Raw genomic sequence first — 19798 nt, 5'->3', positions numbered from 1 at the left:
TATGGTGTGACATAAATATTTAAAGTTATCACTATTTCATATGATACTTAATTGTTCCACTTTCATTTTTTTAAAGAACTATCCTGTCTCCACTGAATTACTTTGGCCTTTTTGTAAAAAGTGAATTGACCCAAATAGTGTATAGCCTACTGGCATTTTGGTAGTGATTACTTTCAATCTACAGATCCATTCGTGGAAAATTGCTTTGTTATCAACATTGACATTTCCAGTCCATAAGCATGGTATCTCTCTTCTTTTATTTATGTCATCTTCAATTTCTGTTAGCAATGACTTGTCTTTTTTAGTGTACAGGTCTTATACTTCTTTAGTTAATTTGTTCATAAATATTTTATTCTTTGTTTCCTATTGTGAATACCATTGTTTTCTTAATTTCATTTTCAGATTTCTTTTTGACAGGATATAGAGATACAATTGATTTCTTTATATTGATCTTGTATACTGCAACCTTGCTAAATCCATTACTAGTTCTACTAGTAATCAAAAGTTGTTTTGATTTCTTTCATTTTATTTGGTAGATTCCTTTGGGTTTTCTACATATGGGGACGTGTCATCAGTGAATGAAGACATTTTGCTTCTCGCTTTCCAATTTTTATGTCTTATTTATTTTTCTTGCTTTATTGTACATTCTATACTCCTAGTATAATATTATACTGAAATGGTAAACATAGACATCTCTGCTTTCTTCTTGATCTTAAATATAAAGCATTTAGTGTTATATAATTCAATAGAAAGCTAGCTTTAGTTTGTTGTGTTTTTTTTTTCCATAGATGTCTTTTATAGGATTGAGGAAATTCTGTTCTATATCTAATGTTCATGTATTTTTTATCATAATTAGTTATTGGATATTTATCAAATATTTTTCTACATCTATTGAGATAACTATGTTTTTGTCAATTATTTTAATGATGTGGTATGTTACATTAATTTATTTTTTAAAATTTTAGACCAACTGCACATTCCTAGAATAAAAAATGCTTGGTCATGGTTTACAATCATCTTTATATTTTATTGGATTTGTTCTTCAGTATTTTGTTAAGGATTTTTTCTGTGTGCATTTATGGGCGATATTACTCTGCACTTCACTTGTGTATTTTCTTCTTTCTTTGCCTGTCTTTATTATCAGAGTAATTCAGGACATAAAATTAAGTAGGGTGAATGACCCCTCTTGTACTCTCTTATAAAAGAGATGTGCTGTACCATTTGACATTCCCACCAGTAATATATGAATGATCCAAATTATCTGCATCCTCACCAGCATTTTATGTTATGACCAGTATTTTAAAATTATTTTGGACATTCTGATAGATGTGTAGTGATATTTCATTTTGGTTTTAATTTGAATTGTCCTTATGGCTAATAATGTTGAACATTCTTTCATATACATATTAGCCATCTTTATATCCCCTTCGTATCTTTTTCTCACTTTCTAATTGGGCTTTTTATTATTTTCCTATTTAGTTTGAATAGTTCTTTATATAATCTAGATACAAGTTTACTCTCAGATATGTGATTTGCAAATACTTTCTCCCAAATTTTAGTTGGTCTTTTCTTCCTTTTCTCAAGGCATAGCACAGAATAGAAGATTTTAATTTTGACAAGATCCAATTTATCAATTTTACCTTTAATGGATTGTGTTTTCAGTGCCAAGTCTAGAAATCATTGTACTGATTGTCTTTGATCCCAGAGATTTTCTGGCTTTTTTCCTAAATTTTTACAATTTTATGTTTTATGCTTAAGTCTGAGAGAGATTTTGAGTGAATTTTTGAATCAGTTCTGAGGCACAGGTTGAGCTTCATTATTTTTTATATGGATATACAATGGCACCAGTACCATTTATTGAATAAATTGTGCAACTTTGCCAAAAATCAGTTGAGTATATTTGGGAGAGTGTACTTCTGTGTTTTCTCTTCCGTTCCGTTAAACTATATGTGAATCCCTCTGCAAATACCACACTTTCTTATTTACTGTAGCTATACACTAAGACACTATTGGATAGAGTGATACCTCCCACTTTATTATTCTTTGTTAAGATATTTTTAGCCTGCACTTTCCATATAAATTTTAGAATTAGCTTATTTATGTTTATGCAAGGCTTGCTGGGATTTTGATAGGGATTGCATTAAACCTATAGGTAAATTTGGGAATAATTGAAATATTTGTTATTTTGAAGCTTCTAATTCATAAACATGGTAGGTCTCTCCATTTATTTAGGTCTTCTTTGAGTTTTTCCATCAGCATTTAGTAATTCCCTGAATACAGATCCTATACAAGTTTTCTTAGATTTACACTTAAATATTTTATTTTCTTTGGATGAATGATGAATTTTCATTGCCGCATATTTGTTTTTAGTAGATGAAAGTGTGATTGATTTTTGTATTGCTCTTGTATACTGTAAACTTGCTGAACTGCCTCAGTGTTAGAAGAATTTTATATAGATTACTTGAGATTTTGTAGTTGACATTCATGCATCCACAGAGAGTTGTCTCCTTCCTTTCCAAACTACATGATGTGGTTTTTAATTAAATTTTCCTGCTGTATTGCAGTGGCTAGACTATGCAGTATTATGTTTAAGAGAAGGAATAGCAGACGTTCTCACCTTTTTCCTGTTCTTAAAGCAAAATATTTAGCCTTTTACTTTTACATATTGTATTAGCTGCAGTATTATTCTAAATACTCTTTGTCAGGTTAAGGAACTTCCCCTATATTTCTAGGTTACTGGGATTTTCTATAGTGAATGAAATTATATCAAATTCTATTTATGTGTCGGTTGGTATGATCATATAATTTTTCTTCTTTAGCCTGTTGCTATAATGGATTACATGGATTAATTTCAATTTAGAAGCAGCCTTGCACATCTGGAATAAGTCCCACTTGATTGTGGTGTATGATTCACCTTGTACATTCTTGGATTTAATTCATATTTATTTGTTGAGGTGTTTTATATCTAAGTTTATGTGAAATATTGATCTTGAGGTTTCTTTGTATGCTTGTTTTTATTTAAGTTCTTGTCTAGTTTGGCATAACATTGGCCTAATATAATTATTTTGGAAGTTTTATCTCCTGTCTATTTTATGGACAAGATTGTTTAAAAACAAATGTGATAGAATTTTCTAGTTAAATCACCAAGAGATGTCATTTTTAAGAGTTTTACTTACAAATTCAATATCTTTAACGGTTATAGGATTATTCATATTGTATACTTTTTCTAGTTTGAGATTTTGTAATTTGTCAATTTTGAGTATAATGCTTTGTATTGTTTCCTTAATGGTTGCTCTGTGTATTAAAATTTATATACATAATTTATCACAGTCTACTGGTAGCAAAATCTTGCCAGTTCTCATGAATGGTAGATACCTCAATTCCACTTAAATGCCTTTATCCTTTCTACTTTTAAAATATAATTGTCTTAATTATTTCCTCTACATACAATGAGCCCCACATTTAATGGTGTTATAGCTTTTACTTCAATCATAAAATATTATTTAAGAAATTCATCAGAAAAATATAGTCTATTATATATCCCCCTATTTTTACCCATTTCCAGTTATTCTTTCCTTTTTGAAGTCACAAGTCTTCCTCTATCATTATTTTCTTTCTGTTTAGAGAATTTCTTTTAGCCATTCTTCAAGGGTATGTTGACTATCAAAAAATTCTCAGTTTTACTTCATCAAAGAACGCCTTGATTTCCTTACTGTTCTTAAAGTGTATTTTTACCAGAGATAGAATTCTCATTTGACAGTACTTTTCTTTCAGTATGTGAAAACAGTATTATTTAACTTCCTTCTGGTCTCCATGGTTTCAGATGAGAAATCTGCTATCATACAAACTTGTGTTCGCATGTCAATGGTTTCATTTCTCTTTGGCCGCTTTCAAGATTTTTGATTTGTCCCTTGTTTTCAGCTTAGTATGAATTTCTTTTTATTCATCCTACTTGGAGTTTGGTCAACTTTTTAAATGTGTATTCTTTTGTCTTTTGCCAAATTTGTGGGGTTTTCAGCCATAATTTCGTTGAATACTTTTCCAGTACCGCACTTCCTTTTCCTTCTGGGATTCCAATGATATGACAATTAGCTCTGTTTTAATTATCCCACAGGTCACTGAGATTCTGTTGGTTTTTCAGTCTATTTTCTCAAGTTCACTCATTCTATCCTCTGTCATCTATACTTTTCTTCTTTTGAGCTTATCCAGATACAGTGCATGTGCGTATCTTCTTTTGATTATTAAATTCTATTATGTCCATTTAGATTTTTTGCAACTTCTATTTATTTGTTGAGATATTCAATTATTAATTTGTTTCAAGAGAATCTTAATTACTTTGTGAAGCATTTTCATGATGACTGTTTTAACTTTATTATTAAATAATTCCAATATCTGATTCATCTTAGTGTCAGCAAATGTTTCTTTATGTTTTCTTACTCAAATTGTGATCTTCCTGTTTCTCGGTACAAGAAGTGATTTTCCATTTTATCACAGACATTTTATATATTCAAATATAAGACTCCTATTTAAAAGAATCTTTTTTAAAGCAATTCAGCAGTCTTCCTGTTGAGAGGAAGCATAAAGGGACCATTGGTGCATATATCTAGCTTCCTACAGAGCCATAACCCTTCCTGGCAAGGGTGAGCCAATGATTCACAGTGTTCCATTGATGACTGGTGAAGTGAAAGCTCATCTCCTCCATGGCCTTGATCATAGCTTTCCAACAGAAATTGGTTAATGACTCACTACTTCTCATTTCCTCCAAGGAGAGTTGTATGACCAGGTCCTCACTGGGCACTGCTCATACCATGGAGAGGAGAAGCAGAGTTCTGAACTACACCACTCTGTTGCTACAGACTTGGGTGAAATCTGTGCTCCTTGCTGGGCACCAGAGAAGGGGAGGGGGCAAGTAAAGTACTAAAACCTTCTAACTACTAAACTACTCCAACCTCTCACCATCTTAATTGGCCTCATTGATACTTTGTGTGAAGGGAAGTTCAGTTCTACATAGAGTTCCACTGACACAATAAAGTGAAGACACATGCAGAGTACTGACTGGTCTCAACTTATACTACCTTATTCAGTCTCACTGATGCCAGATGGAGGTAGAGACTCAACTACCCTTGGGGCTCTGTTGACTCCAGAGTTTGGGGAAATCAATATGCCAATTAGCCTTGCCTCTAACTACTTCATTCTTTCTCATTGTTGCTAGGTGAGTATGAACTTTCAGCTTTTCTCTGTCCCCACTGACACCAGGGGTAGGGGGAAAGTAGAATGCTTACTAACCCCAACTCACACAACCATGTCTAGTCTCATTGATGCTCTGTCAAGTTGGACATGTACTGGGTCAAACTTTACCAGGGTGGGGAGGAAGGGCTAAAGATGATTGGTTTGTAGCCCTGCTTTATTCTGCCTCATTAAGTTTCATTGCTGCCAAGGTGGGATATAATCTGAGCCTGCCACTAGCTCCTGCTGACACTATGTGGGAAGTGGAATCAAAGCACTGCCTGCTTGCACTGAGTGAAGGGCGAAAGGACCTCCACTCACACCACCTGGCAGGATAATGAGAATGGCCCTTGCTTCCATTAGGCAAGAGATGGGAGATAACTTCCCACTCAGCCCTACTAACATCACTCTGCCAGGGAATTGGAGTGCCGTGACCTGCTTCTTTGGAAGATGGAACTTCCTGCTCAGCCTTGCTGAAATCATAAGGTAAGGGTGTAGTTTTTCAATTTGCGTTTGGCTGGGTTTGCCAAAGAAAAGTTTACTGTTGTTAGGCCACTCTTTTCCTGGTCTTCTGGCTAGGGGAGAACAGCCTTTTCTTGTATCTTCATTGTCTTTTTCTATTGGCAGTGTTAGGATGGAGTCTTCCATGACCCCTGTCCCCATTTAGGGGTTGCAATAACTACCTCAAGTCTGCAGGCCCCAGACAGTCTGCCTTCATTTTGTCTTTCAGTCTTCCTATTCTTGTTTGTTGTTACACCCAGGATTTTTTGTTGTCAGAGGAGGAACTGAGAGAAATAGGGCTACTTCATCTTGGCTGAACCCAGAAGTATTCCCAAGGCTTTTAAATTTTCTTAGGTTCTTTCATATTTTCCCCACCCTCCATATATTTTCCTATATAGCTAGGGATATATGGAGAGCTTAGCTCAGTCTTCTATGCTTCTCTCATTTCCACAATTGCCCCATTAAGTTTCTGGTTGTTCTGACACTTGCCATAACCAAGACCAATTTATTAGCCAATAAATCTGTAGAATTTTCCTGTTCATCCCACCAAGTTTGCCTCTTTTAGCTGGCAACATCATGAAGTTATTCACCTTCTCAAATCCATTTTTCCCCCTCGGGCAGCAATGAGAGACAAACTGGTAAAACTACCATGCTCACCTACCAACCACAGGATGAGGAGTGGGAGGAGCCCCAGGTACAAAGGCCACAGCCTTCTGCTGCTTCTATCCAATGCTGTAGGAGGCTTTTCATGACATGACATTCAGCAAGGGAAATATAACTTTTGTTATGACACTCAATTCTACAGTAAAGAACATTTACATGAACATTGAAAAACTGCTATTTTCTTGGTCATTAACTTTTGTTTTTAAAGATTTTATTTTTATCCCTTTTCTCCCCAAAGCCCCCCAGTACATAGCTGTATATTCTTCGTTGTGGGTCCTTCTAGTTGTGGCATGTGGGATGCTGCCTCAGCGTGGTTTGATGAGCAGTGCCATGTCCACGCCCAGGACTCGAACCAAGGAAACACTGGGCCTCCTGCAGTGGAGCACGCAAACTTAACCACTCGGCCACGGGGCCAGCCCCTTGGTCATTAACTTTTAATTTCAATCAGTCAAGAAAACATGGAAACAAAAATAGGTGCACAAAGAAATCCTCTCAACGTTAGCAATTTATAAAAAAAGGTACAGTTTGGGAAGTGGAAGTGAAGAGAGAGAGGTTGGAGAGAAGGGTAGCATCAATAATATTCTTAGTTCATAACACTGAGGATGAAGAGTCACTGTCTATATTTTATAGAAAAAAGTAATGGAAGAACTTAAAATAGTGATGAAATTATATTGAGATAAAGAGAGGAAAAATGGAAACTGTGTATTTATTGTTATTAGTCATTGTTTATATTACTAGAACACTAATAAATGTTATCTACAGTTTATATTTTAAATACAAACATAAGCATATTGTTTAGAGACTGTAGGACTATAGAGAACATATTTTGATATTTCTACAGAAAGCCTTGTGAACAAATTTTCATGTAATTTGATTTCTGGGCTAATAGCAAGCCCCGGAAGACAGTTTATGACTGTATAGATAGTGAGAACTCTAGAGAGATTTTCCTAACTCCTGAAGGAACAGTTAAATTTCAAGGGGGAGTTAAACCAGTACCTTGGAAGATCTCTGGGTTTTAAAAGCTGGAGTCAATACATCTATCTGGCCCTTGAGGAGAGTATTTACATACCAAAAGGGTAGACTAAAGATACTTCCTATTATGTCTCCAAAGAGACACTATCAGAGGGAGAGGGAAAATAGTCTCTTTGCTCTTTATAAGCACAGAGAATTTATTTTTTCTGTGTTCTCACTTATGGAGTGAAATCATTGGCGTAGGAGGGTTTTCCATCTGGCTCTCATTGTGGTCACTGTCAGGCTGCTGCATGAGGTTCTGATGCTACAGTGTTACTCTGGCTGTTGATCTTATTATAAATATAATAAGATATTTGCCTACGATCAAAAAACCTAATGTGTATATTCAGGACCACGTTCATAAAAATGAATATTAGAAACAAAAGTATAGTCATAACATTCCTGTTTATATTCAGTTCCCATGCCAACAGTTTTTAAATATTTTTGTTGAGTGTATTTGGCGTATAACATCCTGTAAACTTAAGGTGTCCAGCGTGTTACTTTGATACATTTATATATTGTAATATGATTGCCACTGTATTGAGATTTATCACATTACATAACTATAGTACAACATGGTTGTCTATATTTATTCGACTATGCCTTGATCTCCATGGCTTATTTACTACTATTGCAAGTTTGCACCCTTAAACAACATTAATGATATCCCCCCCACCCTCAACAGTTTTGAATCCCTCCTCAAAAAAATCTGAGGAACAGGTGTATAATGTTGCTTTAAACTTAAGCCCTTTTTTTCTATATCGTTCTGTGATTGCATGCATGTATTAATTTGGCAAAATAAATATAAGCAAACAAACCATATTGTAGAGTGATTATAATTAGAAGAGTGTGGCATTATCTTCAGAAGCATGTTAGGAGGAAAACTTTTCCTATACCACCTTAAGTCCCAGTGAGGTGAGGGGGTTACACATTAATTGAAAATAGATTAATAGGAGAAAAATTTATTTTCACATACATTTGGGAACAGGGGTCACTCAAAGAGAATGGCTCTCCAAACGGCTATGGATGGGGGTTTATATATACCAGGTTAAAAGGACTGTGGTGGTGATTTAGGGCTTCAAAAGGTTAAAGGTTTTGATGAGGCTTGTCTACACAATTTTTGGGGAGAATGTCCTGATGCCCAAGGTCAGTGGCATCCCTCACTATGGACTTCCCTGGAAGGCGGAGGGAGAATTTGAGGCAGCTGACTGTTAAAACTTTGCTTTAGTCAGATAAGAGAAGTTCAGGTACAATTTCTTTCTGCATTTGTTGTAGCTCAGATGTTTTCACTTCAAAGTATTCCTTACAACATTCTGTTGGGTTGTCGGTCCCAAAAGTACTCAGAGATGCACATATATAAGTATTTAGTGTATGATAAAGTTAGAATTCCAATCTTTGGGAAAATGATAATTTACTCATAGGGGAGGAAGACATTTCCTCTTCCCAAATGTGGGTTCGTCTGGCTGGAGAATGGATGAAATTCACATGAGACAGAATAGCAAGAGAAAATTAAACAAAGCTTTATGAGGAACCATGGCCCAGGGCCTTTCTTCCCGAAGGAAGAAAGGGCACTGAAGAAGTGGGGTGCACAGAGTGGTTATATACCCCCAAGCAGGGTGTTTCACATGTGATTGAAATGTCCCTCCCACAATAGTCACAAGATTACCCTGTTGCACAGCGCTTGATGGACACAGCAGGTAGTGGTCTGCTATCTCAGAGGGTGTAGCAGGAGGCTAGTCCATTGTCTGGAGCTGGGTGGTCACAGATGAGCGCAGCAATCAGTTCCTAGCCTAAGGAAAGATGCTTAATCCTTAAAGAAATGCCAAAGTTGGGAGAGGGAAGGAAGTTAGTTACAGGAGGTTACCAGACAAGCACAATAAAATGCAGATTTAAGTCCTTGCCTTTGGTATTGATTAAGAGTTTCTAGAGAGAAGGTCATCTCCTTTCTCCTTCCTGGTACACAAAGGGAGCCACCTTTTACAGATAGAGATTTACCTTACAAATGTAAATGTGTCCTAACAAAGGGCAAGTTCCGTTCCTCAGAGCCTCCTTCCCTGTCCCAGTTTATCAAAAGCAATCAGCCTCAAATAATCCTGATGCCAAAGAGACATACCTTGGGGTGGCCAATTCCAGGTCCCCACATACTCAATAAATGATGTTGTGATAACTAATCAGAAACAAACACAGAAGTAACAAAGATAGAGCTTTGTTATGCATCAGCCTTAGAAGCATCATAAAAGAAACACATAAGAAAATTTATGCCTGACCTCAAGGAAAAAAGTTTCCAAAAAAAGTAAGAAATCATTAGAAAAAAATATTAACAAACTTAACTCCACAAAAATATCTCCTGAAAATAAAAAAAATAATTACTTCAAAGAAAATTGAAATGCAAAGTACAAGCTAGAAGAAAATATTTGCAACATAGATAAGTTAAGAAATCTTACTATAGTTAAATGCCATATATATTATTTTTTTAAAGATGAATATCCATTTCATAAAAGGACATATAATATGAAAAGATGATTTTATAAAGGAAGAAATACAAATTACTAATAAATATTGGGAGATGTTTAGTGACAATAACATAAAAATTGAAATATAAACAGTAATGTTGTAGGAGAGGAAAGCAAATCCTCTACCCTCTAGGTCCTTCTGGCTGGTCCATGAATTAAATTGACAAGAGACAGAATAACAGGAGAAACTCAAACAAAGCTTTATACCATGTGTACATGAGAGAAACCCAGGAAAACTGAGCAACTCACCAGAATGGCTGAGGTGGCCACATTAAATACTATCTTATCTTCAGCTAAAGACAAAAGAGGATGTTGGGGGTGGGGGGAGTCAGTTATGGGAGATTACCAGAAAAAGTACAGTAAACAAGAGTAAGGTTATTATCAAGATTTAAGTCCTTGCCTTCTGCATTAATAAGAATTTCTAGAGATAAGATCACCCCCCTTCCTCTACAACGAGGGAGATATCTTTACAAATGGAGATGTCCCTTACAAACGCAAATGTATCTTACAAAGGCTAACTTCCACTTGGTTTTCAGAGCTTTTCCTGTCTACAGCTTTTTGTTTTTTTTCAAATAACCTCCCAAAAATAATCCTCATGCCAAAGAGACACATCTTGAAGTGGCAAATTCTGATCTCCCACAATGTTACAACATATTTCTAATGATGATAATAATAATAACAATAATATTTTGTAGAGGGTTAAGTGAAATAGTCTATTGGTTATTATAAGTATATGCTCTCAATATTTATGAAGGGCAATCTTACATAAACTATCAAAATCTTTAACAACCCTTTCCCTTTGTGTCACCACTTAAATTTCAAGAATTCATTTTGAAGTAACAATCAGTGATGTACAAGCAAGTACAATAGTCAAGCTGATTTTGTTACAACATTATTTATAATAGTAAAAATTTGGAACCTGTCTAAAGATTTTGTTGACCACAGTAAGCAAGGTGTTGAAAATATATTTTGCACACACATGATGGATATTATGTGGTCAGTAAAGAACTGTAGGTGAATATTAAAATATATGGAAATATATCCATGACATATTTTTCAGAGGAACATGCAGATTACAATGGAATTATCTAATTGAAGTTGAAGTCTTTGAGCCAGACTAATTGGATTCAAATTGCAGTTCTGCAACTTGCAAGTTAATATGACTTTAGGAAAATTACTTAAACTCTCTGTGACTCAGGTTCCACATTTTAAAATGAGGAATAATAGTTTACTCACAGCAAATGGTCCTGCGGGTATTTGATAAAATAATACAGCTAAAGTGATTAGAAGAATGCTTGGTATTTAGTAACTACTCAATAAATGCTAGCTAAGCTTATGATAGATTTTAAAAACATGATTCATAGACACACTTTCACAAAAAAAAATGCCTGACATTCCTTGGGTTTGTGCATAGATAATATAAATTCAAAATACCAACTATATTATTTTAAGAGAAAATATAATTATTATAAATATGGTTAAAAACAAAAGTCAACTGAGTAAATTTTAAGGATCTTATTGGCTTTATTCAACAATTCATGAAATGGGCAGCATCCCATCCAGCAGATAGAAAGGAGCTCTGAGGAACTGTACAAAATGAAAGACTGTTGTAGGCATAAGTGAGTGGTAACAAGAAAATTATACTAGGAAAAAAAGAAGATTGATTATTGCAAGATTACTTTCCTTTAGGGCATGGCAGGAATCTATCAGGCAGATCACCTTACTAGTGCTGGTCAGGTGATTCCTGATTGGCTGGTTTAAGATTCCACTTCTGGGAGAGCCAAACTGTAATTAAGATAAGTTTTGGCTTGTTGATATGGGACTCAGTATTAGCAACTCCATTTTGGGCCTATTATTTTGTTTTTAACAATTTCTCCCTTTTGATTAGACTCTCAGCCTACCAAAAGATGTGATCAAAAATTGAAAACATTAGTGCTAATCCCGGCTAACACTCTAGAGTTCTCACAGTTTTTGCTCAGTCTCTGTGTAGTATTCACAGGTCATGATGTTGACTTCACATTCTTCAAGTTGGTCATTCTCTTTGTTCCTTTTCTGATGTTCTGTTCCTAGTGAGATCATTTGCTTGATCTTTAGCAGTTGTGAACATACATTTAAAGATTTTGAGAGAATACAGCACACCAGGGAGACTACTATTATTATTATAAGCAGGATAATTCCCAATGTCTGGAGTGCACATTGGAGGCATGGTCCCTAACACCTAAACCAATTGAAATCAAATAATTCAAAGAAAGACCCCATTGAAAGTGTCCTTTTTTAAAGCCAACTGGCTTGTTCAGTGATTTTTATCAAGCTGAGTATCAACTTCCCCAGAAATGTCAATCCAAGTGTAGCAAGTGTTGTCAACCATGGCACAAATACCTCCTTGCTCAGCTAAAAGATAATCAAGGGCTATACTATTATCAAGAACAACTTTGGCCAGAAAGCTTAGGGATTGTGGGGGGGGCATTTTTCTGCATTTTTGGAAAGTGAAAATAAAGATAGGAGGGCTTTGAATTGCTTTTAGAAATGCATTTCTCTTCTTGTAAAGACTCAATTTGTAAGACAAGAACAGTTATTTTTAACTTGTCAGTGAACTGGGTTGCAACCTGAATGATATTAGGGGGCTGATCTACCCATCCAACTACATTATTTTCAATTTGCTTCTTTATATCAGGGAGATTTTCAACTAATATGGAAATAAAAATATTCCTATGTTCTAGATTTAGATCTATTTGTCTTTGGAATGTTTTTCATCGCCTCTGGGTACATAGTTCCATTTAGCTTGGAGGAGAAGGCCTAAAAGAAATTTCCTATCAGGCCCTGAATACCACCTTCCAATTTGGCCAACATCTGATCATAGAGCTAACCAAAAAAAATTCTTTCAAATATCTCATCAGGTTTCAGCTGGGACAAATAGTAAATATTCCAGGTGATATTGAACAACCCCTTGGTCCAAGAGATATCCACAAAAAAGATGTGAAGGATTGTATCCTCCCAAGATCCAAAGCCAGTCTTAAAAATAGCCAAAAGAAAGAATGATTTTGACAGTTACCCTGAGAGCCAGCCAACAGTTGGTAGCACCCAGCAGCAAATGGAGTACAACCCAAATTTCTGTCTAGCCACATTTTGGGGACTCCCAACCTGGTGACTGAGCTGCCTGCATACACAAGACCCAATAGCCTGTGTGCCCCAGGTAGGCAGAAAGCCAAGCCAAGTTCTCAGGACACAAAATGAGATACGCAAGAAGGGAATAGCTGCTTCTGGGAGAGAGAGTGTCAATAACCAAGGGGCACCCCAAAACGAAATTCACGAGAGTCTAAATTTGGAAAGGAAGTGACAACATGAAATTTTACCTTCCTCTCTCAACTGGGCGCTACAGATAGAGATCCAGGAGAGCTCACTCTGGTAAGAATTCTCACCTTTTTCCAGCTTCTGCCAGTTTTTCCAACATCTCCATTGTCAAACTATTAGTAAGATCTGGTCACATGGTTCCACCTAAATGCCAGGGGGTGAATGGGTGCTGGAAAGTGTAATTCTTGGCATGGCAGTTATTTCCCAATGATCACTTTCTCCTGGGAAAGGTAAGTACAAATCTCTGTTGCACAGCTTATTTTCTTCCAAGAAGAGATTTTCTTCATTATGGTAACACAAGAGCTTTTGATCATCTTATTTTGATTTTCTGAATTTGCTTCTCTATACTTGCAAATTTTCTAGAGTGAACATTTATTATCTTTTGACTCAATTTTAACAAAAAACCCCTCCAGTTTTTGAATCTCACCAAACTAACTCCTTTTATCAGCATCGGCATTTTTGTCCATAAAATTGTAGTAAAGTTTTCAAAGAGATAGTGCATGTGAATGAGTTCTTTAAATATAGTGTTGAAATGTAATAGGTTAATAGCACGCTCAAATATTCAAAACATAGCATTCATAACATTTAAAATTTGAAATGGCTTAAAGTTTATCTTATTCAAGCCCCCCTTTTTTACACAGTATGAAAACCAAAGCTTCTAGTTACTAAAGTAATTTGTTCAAGGTCATACAACAAATACTAACACAACTCAATTTTGAACCTGGGTCTCTTAAGTATAGTTCACCGCCCTATTGATTTAGACATCAGTTATTAAATTACTGATTTTTGGTATAGTGCAGGCCTGCAAAATTTAGTCCTACCCTGAGGAACTGATATGAGCCAGTCGAACTACCAGTGAGAAAATTCATTTTGCTTGTTTCCAAATCTCCTTTATGCGAATATGTTGAGAAGTTTTGTAGGTAATAATGTGTTGACATCATTATGCATGCATTTTCTTGTAATGGAAGAAAGAGGGGCATTATGGCATTTAAAAGCAGTCATTTCCTGCCTTTCTTGGGCAGCTGATTGAGTGGTAGAAAGGAAGTCTCAGCAGGATCCGATTTTAGGCTCTATAGACGCCTGTCAAGTCATTTTGCTCCAACTATGAAGTGGTACTCATATACAAGGCTGTCTAACCATCTCTACTTTTCATTTGGACCTCTGGAGAAATAAAATGGGAAAGATACATTTTTCTCTTTGAACTAGTTGAGACTATAGTGAAGGACAATGAGCAAAAACCTTTTCTTTTATACCTGAGAAGTCAAAGAGGGGAAAAAAGAACCTAAAGAATAGAGTGAGCCTAAATTAAGGTGGAAACATGGAACATTTTTCCACATTTCATTTTTTTCCAGTATCTATATGAAAATTGACAAAGTACAAGTAAAAAATAAAGTTATGATAGTAATTACAAGATTTAAAAATTTACCCTTTAAATTAGTGCCAAATTACACACTGGATGTGCCCGCAACTTAGCCCTTCCATACTAATTTCCCACCCATTACATCTGCCTCAAACAAAAGCCCAGCAGCAGAAAACCCCAGGAGCCATAGAAAAGGAAAAATTTATTCTTAAAGAAGACAGTGAACTTTGTCACCACTTAGATGTGGATTTTGTTTTATTGACTCTCACCTGTCACTGCTAAGAGCCAGTAATGTCAAAGTACCTAAGTTATGTGTAGTTTGCAATATATACTTTTATTCAAAATAGTTTATTAATGTATCAACTTACTATCCAGAAAATTGAAAAAATAAGTAGTTTGGAAAATATTGCTGAAGTAAATATATGGAAACCCATTTTCAAATTATAGCAATAAAACTGCCACCTTATGAATTTTCTAAGTCACCTACCACATCTGGAGCTAAGATTTAAATCAATAAAAGAGTTGGTTGGGACTAAATGGCCAATGAAATACTTTTTAATTCTAAAATTCTATTCTCAATTTTAAAATATACAGCCTTAATGATATTGTCCAATGACAAAAATAATGAAATTTAGTAACAAGTTTGATGTCCTTTATGCAAGGGAAAACAGTCCATGGATTGGGGGTGAACAGTGCCTCACAAGCAGTAGAGCACTGTTCCTGAGGGATGCTGGGCAAGAGTGAGTTTTATAGAGTGAGAGAAGAGGCCATGTGGAAACAGCATGATTGGCTAGGAGGTTGGGATTCCCTTATAGGGCTAGCAGGTCCTATTTCTAGGGTAAGATAAACTAGCTAAATCTGAGTTGGAGGATTGCGATTGGTGTATGTTGGATTTCCTTGACAGATGTTTCCTGTAAGTGCAGGCTTACTTAGGTTTAGAATTGTCATATGGGCTGGGCTCCTAGGATGGCCTCCATTTTGTGGGTCCTGATATACAAATTAATTTTATCAATTATTTCCTATCCCCTGAAAATTGTGAGGAAAGCCACTATTAACCAACTTTAGAACGAATTAAGAGACAAAAGGAACTTGTGGTTCTGGAAAGGCAAACACTTCTCTTGATGGGCAAGTCTGGATGGGGAGCTGGTGCCCCTAAAGATTCCTGTCCAAACCAGCCTTACCAAACATTTATAGAGGATCTAGGAGTGCGAGTAGAAGTTCTACAGCATCCCAGTAATGAAAATATAACTATTAAAGATAAATTATAGAGAGGTTTTTTTCCTGGGCTGTGAATATTGGGGGAAGAAAATCAACAGGCTAGTAAAAAGAATTAACAGTAAGTGATTTTCATTTATCACTTCTTTCCACCATTTCATGCCAGTAGCCAGCACTCAAACACAATTTCAATCCTCATTTCCTTACAAATAAGGAAAAATTTGTAGAAACTGGTGTGAAGTCATAAAGCTGGTACTCATAACTTATTCTAGGTGAATAACACAGAATTGAGTGTTAATTTTTAAAGAAGCTCTTACTTGTCCTAAATGTTTTTTTGGCTATTGTAATTGTACGTTATGATTATTTCATGCTAAACTGTCCATTAAAAATATTTCTACATCTATGTATCTAAATTTAAACCTTGATTTGGTGACGATAAAAAATGAATTAATGATCATCCAAACCCATTTAATTCATACCACTCTTTAAGGCACTTCTAGAGATCCAGGGATTCACTGGGGGAATTCTTACTCCATTGTGAAGTGAGAACTTTAGACTCAGGTAATGATTTACAATTAACTTCTACTAGTTTGGATAGGAAATGTGAGTTGACAGTAAAATAGCCTTAAAATGATTTGCCAAAGATTTCATATGAATACAGTGCAACTCTGAGGAATGCATGCTGTATTCCAACTTAAAATAATTTTTTCTTCTCTAATGTACCTTTTAATGTTCCTGTAAAAAATAAGATTTTTAAAAGGTATGAAGCAATATTAGTTTAATTATGGTTTAATTGTAATGATTCCTTCTAAATTGTGCATTTTTACATTGAATAAAAGGTTACATGTAAAATTTTAGCTTACAAGTTGGCAAATTTTAAAGTACACATGACCTAAACATTAAATAATGTATAATGTGATGAAAAAACTCTGACAACTGAACACAAAGTGAACTTAAAAATTAAGCCTTCTTTATAGCAGAGTCCAAAAATGAAAATGTAATCACATTCAGGTATGACTTGCACATATAAAGTCTGTCCAAAAGGATTCATGTGCCAAGAGAAACACATGAGAGAAAATAATTGGAAAGATTGGTGCTCAAAGCTGGATAAATTAACTAAAGGTCATTCAAACATTAAAAGACAGGGACAACTTCTTGAATGTCATTGAATGGGCTAATATTTTTCTATCACTGAAAGATACGAAAATTGAGGGATCCACATTGAGCCTAGGTATCTACATATTCTGAAGAGGAGAATTTAATTTAGTCACTAGACCTGGAATTGTGTAAACAAGAAATGGAGAGTAAAGATATTTAACTACATAATTTGCTAAGTTAAAAATACATAGGGGGAGCAATGTCTGTCTCTGCTCCTTGGGCATGTGTAACCAGAGCTGGAACGCACATGGGTCTTCTCCTTTTCTAGTCTTGTCTGGAGATTTCTGGACGGAGGCACAACTCTTTGGACTTTGCAATCACATATTCTTGTCATCAGCATGAAAAGTCAAAGAAGTGGCAAAGTACCCTTGTTACAGCCGGGTGAACTGATGACTCCTGTTGACAGGTTCCTGCAGACTGCAGAGTGGTAACTTGGGTGTAAAGGACTCAAAAGAATATGTTCACACAAACACCCATATTCGTCATTCTATTAGAAGAACCCGTGTGGATTTTCTTGAAAACTGTGTTTGTTTTGATAGGATTCCTTTCTCTGAACACTATCTCAAGGTCAGTCAAAAGCATCAGTAAAGAGCACCTCCGTTGGAAAATCGCTGCTTTAGTGGAAGAGGTTAGGAAGGCAATATCAAATCAGTTTATTTCCCACATTAAAAGAGACTTCGTGGACAGAACGGAAGGTAAATGTGTTCCTTTTTCTCCTTTCCCTGATAATGTGTTTAACACTAGAGTCGCAGTGGTGAGCAGTGCAGATGCAGTCTCTTCCCTCAAGGAACTCACAGTAGAGACATGGAAAAAAGGCAATTTAGCAAACAAAAAGAGTCGAGTGTAAAAAGGTGCACATTATGGGAAATGCAGGGGGCTCTGGCAGTGCACAGTAGGACATCTAGCCTAACACAGGGAGGGAGGTCAAGAAAGGCTTCCTGGGCCTGACAGATGAGGATGAATAAGCCAGGTGAAAACGAACGGGTTGAGTTAAACATACTGTTTCCAATTCTTAACTACTTGTTTACTATTTTTAAAAATCAAATCTTAGTTTTATTAAATTAGTGCACGCATATAATTGAGTCAAATAGTTACCTAAAGGCTTATAATGAGATGATAGTACTTCCTTAACCCACCGCTCTGCAATCCCAGTACTACTTCCTTTGGCAATCCATTTCAATCCTTTCAACTCTTTCTTCCTATGTGGTCCTCCATATTTTAAAATAATATGCTTATACTGCTATTTTTGATTCATCAATTTTAGACATTATTGTTGACTTCCTGTTCTAGTAGTTGAGAATTTGGCTCTCCTATTACTTTCTCACTCTCCCCTTCCATCTATCCTCTCAACATAATTATATGACAAAATTTTGGTTAATTCAATTGCTTGTGTTTATATTATGATTATGATGATATGATACAATATGATTGTATAAACATTTACTGCTAAGCCAGGTGGTATTTTATTATTATGTTTCCTTTTGCTTTTTGGTTTCTTTTTTTTTAACCAGAGTTAATAATTGACTTTTTTTCATATGCTTAGTTGTTTTTTTTTTTTTGAGGAAGATTAGTCCTGAGCTAACATCTTCTGCCAATCCCCCTCTTTCTGCTGAGGAAGACTGGCCCTGAGCTAACATCTGTGCCCATCTTCCTCTACTTTTATGTGTGGGATGCCTGCCACAGCATGGCTTGCCAAGCCATGCCATGTCTACAACCAGGATCCGAACCAGCGAACCCCAGGCTGCTGAAGCGGAACATGCGCACTTTGCTGTGCCACTGGGCTGGCCCCTCATATGCTTAGTTTTGTATGTGCCTGACATTAATTTGTTCCAAATACTTTGTCAAACACTTACCAAGGTTTTTTCCAAACACAGTTTCAAACGTTCTATCAGTTTGAGTATTTTCCTGGAGATCTCTTCTCTGATACCCTCCATCATTCTCCTCTAATCTAGACTGGTAGCTCTGTAGGTTTGCTGCCCAATCATGCCCTGAGACTTCCTTTTTCATCATTCTGGGCATTTCTTTGTCCTCTGCCTGCATTGGATCTTGTTTTCCAAGTCCACATCTTCCTCTTTCTTGTCCCCTCTCCCTTGTTTTGCTGAAGCACGTCTTCCAGCAGCTTTCTAAGAAAGTGCATGGGAGGAAGTTTTTTGAGTGTGTTCTTCCCAATCTAAAAATCCCCCTTACTCTTCCTTATGCTTGTTTGATAGTTTTGCTGGATATAGAATTCTAGGATGATAATCATTTTCCCTCAGAATGCGTTCCTCCAAATGACTTCTAGAATCCAGGATTTCTCTGTAGAAGATTGATGCCATTTTAATTCCTGACTGTTTTGTAATTTTCTTTTTCCTGGATGCTCTTAAGATCTTCCCTTTATTCCTGACATTTTGAAATTTCACAATTGTATGCATTAGTAAAAATCTTTTGTACTCATTGTGTTGGACAATCAGGGGCACTTTCAATCCACAGGCTCATGTCCTTCAAGCAGAGACAGCTACTGGTTCGCCTCAAAGCCTCAGGCCCTGAGAGGCACCCTGCTTCACATGCAGAGGCCTCAGTAGTGTCCTGTAGGATGGGATGTTTAGGCCTTCTCCCCTCTTTGCCTCCAAAGAGATTTTACGATTGTAAAACTTAAAGCCTCTACCATCTCTTTCCATCTTCCCTCTCTCTTGTGACCTTGTTTCCTATTTCCCTGAGAAGACTGAAGCCATCTGAAGAGAATCTCCAGAGACCCCACATCATTCCCCAGCCAGCACATCTGCACTCACTTCCACTGTGGTGGAGAGAAGCCTCGGGTGCT

General features: G+C 36.1%; 1 pseudogene; it reads right to left on the bottom strand.

The window, feature by feature from the left end:
* LOC139080869 (tubulin alpha-3 chain pseudogene) overlaps positions 1-19008 on the bottom strand; it is a 71754-nt pseudogene extending 52746 nt beyond the window's left edge.
* Positions 19009-19798: the final 790 nt, after the last annotated feature.

Source organism: Equus przewalskii, chromosome X (genome assembly GCF_037783145.1).
Source record: "Equus przewalskii isolate Varuska chromosome X, EquPr2, whole genome shotgun sequence".
Classification (NCBI taxonomy): Eukaryota; Metazoa; Chordata; class Mammalia; order Perissodactyla; family Equidae; genus Equus; species Equus przewalskii.
Note: the sequence above shows the minus strand (reverse complement) of the source record. Positions and strands in the feature narration are given on the sequence as shown.